At 36.7% G+C, this 3,016-nt stretch overlaps 6 non-coding genes across 6 annotated transcripts in view; all 6 read right to left on the reverse strand.

Annotated features, from left to right (window-relative positions):
- The window catches only part of TRNAK-UUU (transfer RNA lysine (anticodon UUU)), a 73-nt gene extending 29 nt beyond the window's left edge, over nucleotides 1-44 (reverse strand). Inside the window, exon 1 of the tRNA in view lies at nucleotides 1-44. This exon is cut by the window's left edge and continues 29 nt beyond it. This is a non-coding gene — a tRNA (tRNA-Lys).
- A 241-nt stretch (nucleotides 45-285) lies between these two features.
- On the reverse strand, nucleotides 286-358 carry TRNAK-UUU (transfer RNA lysine (anticodon UUU)). Its single transcript has one exon. It is a non-coding gene; the product is annotated as a tRNA-Lys (tRNA).
- A 236-nt stretch (nucleotides 359-594) lies between these two features.
- On the reverse strand, nucleotides 595-667 carry TRNAK-UUU (transfer RNA lysine (anticodon UUU)). The gene has a single exon. It is a non-coding gene; the product is annotated as a tRNA-Lys (tRNA).
- Nucleotides 668-1,213: 546 nt separating this feature from the next.
- TRNAK-UUU (transfer RNA lysine (anticodon UUU)) lies at nucleotides 1,214-1,286 on the reverse strand. The gene has a single exon. It is a non-coding gene; the product is annotated as a tRNA-Lys (tRNA).
- Nucleotides 1,287-1,837: 551 nt separating this feature from the next.
- TRNAK-UUU (transfer RNA lysine (anticodon UUU)) lies at nucleotides 1,838-1,910 on the reverse strand. The gene has a single exon. It is a non-coding gene; the product is annotated as a tRNA-Lys (tRNA).
- Nucleotides 1,911-2,769: 859 nt separating this feature from the next.
- On the reverse strand, nucleotides 2,770-2,842 carry TRNAK-UUU (transfer RNA lysine (anticodon UUU)). Its single transcript has one exon. It is a non-coding gene; the product is annotated as a tRNA-Lys (tRNA).
- Nucleotides 2,843-3,016: the final 174 nt, after the last annotated feature.

The following is a 3,016-nucleotide window of genomic DNA, read 5'->3' on the forward strand; positions in this document are numbered from 1 at the left end:
CTCAGATTAAAAGTCTGATGCTCTACCGACTGAGCTATCCAGGCTCTGTGAGAGCAATTTTCTAGTCACACACAAAAAACAAATAACATAAATTCTCTGCTATAAAAGAAAACAAGGTTGAAAAGATCAAGAAAAACACAGAATATGTGTTTACCAACTGAACTATCCTCACTCCTAGTGGTTGATGTCTTAGTAACACAAAGACTAGAAGATAAAATACTATGAAACAGTTTGTGGTAAAAAAAACAGCACACTTATTATCACAATGCCTTATAGTGAACATTTTGCCTGAACAGGGACTTGAACCCTGGACCCTCAGATTAAAAGTCTGATGCTCTACCGACTGAGCTATCCAGGCTCTGTGAGAGCATTTTTCTTGTCACACAAAAAAAAATAACATAAATTCTCTACTATAAAAGAAGAAAATGTTGAAAAGATCAAGAAAACCACAAAATATGTGTTCATCAACTGATCTATCCTGACTCCTAGTGGTTGATGTCTTAGTAACACAAAGACTAGAAGATTCATTACAATGAAACAGTTTGTGGTCAAAAACATCACACCTTTTCTCACAATGCCATGTAGTGAACATTTTGCCTGAACAGGGACTTGAACCCTGGACCCTCAGATTAAAAGTCTGATGCTCTACCGACTGAGCTATCCAGGCTCTGTGATAGCATTCCTCTAGTCACACAAAGAAAACACATAAATTCTCTACTATAAAAGAAGAAAATGTTGAAAAGATCAAGAAAACCACAAAATATGTGTTTACCAACTGAGCTATCCTGACTCCTAGTGGTTGATGTTTTAGTAACACAAAGACTAGAAGATTCATTACAATGAAACAGTTTGTGGTCAAAGACATCACACTTATTCTCATAATGCCATGTAGTGAACATTTCGCCTGAACAGGGACTTGAACCCTGGACCCTCAGATTAAAAGTCTGATGCTCTACCGACTGAGCTATCCAGCCTCTGTGAGAGCAATTTTCTAGTCACACACAAAAAACAAATAACATAAATTCTCTACTATAAAAGAAGACAAGGTTGAAAAGATCAAGAAAAACACAGAATATGTGTTTACCAACTGAACTATCCTCACTCCTAGTGGTTGATGTCTTAGTAACACAAAGACTAGAAGATAAAATACTATGAAACAGTTTGTGGTAAAAAACAGCACACTTATTATCACAATGCCTTATAGTGAACATTTCGCCTGAACAGGGACTTGAACCCTGGACCCTCAGATTAAAAGTCTGATGCTCTACCGACTGAGCTATCCAGGCTCTGTGAGAGCATTTTTCTTGTCACACAAAAAAAAATCACATAAATTCTCTACTATAAAAGAAGAAAATGTTGAAAAGATCAAGAAAACCACAAAATATGTGTTTATCAACTGAGCTATCCTGACTCCTAGTGGTTGATGTCTTAGTAACACAAAGACTAGAAGATTCATTACAATGAAACAGTATGTGGTCATCAAAAACATCACACTTATTATCTCAATGCCATGTAGTGAACATTTCACCTGAACAGGAACTTGAACCCTGCACCCTCAGATTAAAAGTCTGATGCTCTACCGACTGAGCTATCCAGGCTCTGTGAGTGCAACTTTCTAGTCACACACAAAAAACAAATAACATAAATTCTCTGCTATAAAAGAATACAAGGTTAAAAAGATCAAGAAAAACACAGAATATGTGTTTACCAACTGAACTATCCTGACTCCTAGTGGTTGATGTCTTGGTAACACAAAGACTAGAAGATAAAATACTATGAAACAGTTTGTGGTCAAAAACATCACACTTATTATCACAATGCCTTATAGTGAACAATTCGCCTGAACAGGGACTTGAACCCTGGACCCTCAGATTAAAAGTCTGATGCTCTACCGACTGAGCTATCCAGGCTCTGTGTGAGTACTCTTCTAGTCACACAAAAAAATCACATAAATTCTCTTCTATAAAAGAAGAAAATGTTGAAAAGATCAAGAAAACCACAAAATATGTGTTTACCAACTGAGCTATCCTGACTCCTAGTGGTTGATGTCTTAGTAACACAAAGACTAGAAGATTCATTACAATGAAACAGTTTGTGGTCAAAAACATCACACTTATTCTCACAATGCCATGTAGTGAACATTTCGCCTGAACAGGGACTTGAACCCTGGACCCTCAGATTAAAAGTCTGATGCTCTACCGACTGAGCTATGCAGGCTCTGTGAGAGCAATTTTCTAATCACACACAAAAAAAAAAATCACATAAATTCTCTGCTATAAAAGAATACAAGGTTGAAAAGATCAAGAAAAACACAGAATATGTGTTTACCAACTGAGCTATCCTGACTCCTAGTGGTTGATGTCTTAGTAACACAAAGAATAGAAGATAAAATACTATGAAACAGTTTGTGGTCAAAAACATCACGCTTATTATCACAATGCCTTATAGTGAACATTTTGCCTGAACAGGGACTTGAACCCTGGACCCTCAGATTAAAAGTCTGATGCTCTACCGACTGAGCTATGCAGGATCTGTGAGAGCAAATTTCTAGTCACACACAAAAAACAAATAACATAAATTCTCTGCTATAATAGAAGACAAGGTTGAAAAGATCAAGAAAACCACAAAAAATGTGTTTACCAACTGAGCTATCCTGACTCCTAGTGGTTGATGTCTTAGTAACACAAAGACTAGAAGATTCATTACAATGAAACAGTTTGTGGTCAAAAACATCACACTTATTCTCACAATGCCATGTAGTGAACATTTCGCCTGAACAGGGACTTGAACCCTGGACCCTCAGATTAAAAGTCTGATGCTCTACCGACTGAGCTATCCAGGCTCTGTGAGAGCAATTTTCTAATCACACACAAAAAAAAATCACATAAATTCTCTGCTATAAGAGAATACAAGGTTGAAAAGATCAAGAAAAACACAGAATATGTGTTTACCAACTGAGCTATCCTGACTCCTAGTGGTTGATGTCTTAGTAACACAAAGACTAGAAGATAAAATA

The sequence above is a fragment of the Hyla sarda genome, chromosome 1 (genome assembly GCF_029499605.1).
Source record: "Hyla sarda isolate aHylSar1 chromosome 1, aHylSar1.hap1, whole genome shotgun sequence".
NCBI classification, from domain to species: Eukaryota; Metazoa; Chordata; class Amphibia; order Anura; family Hylidae; genus Hyla; species Hyla sarda.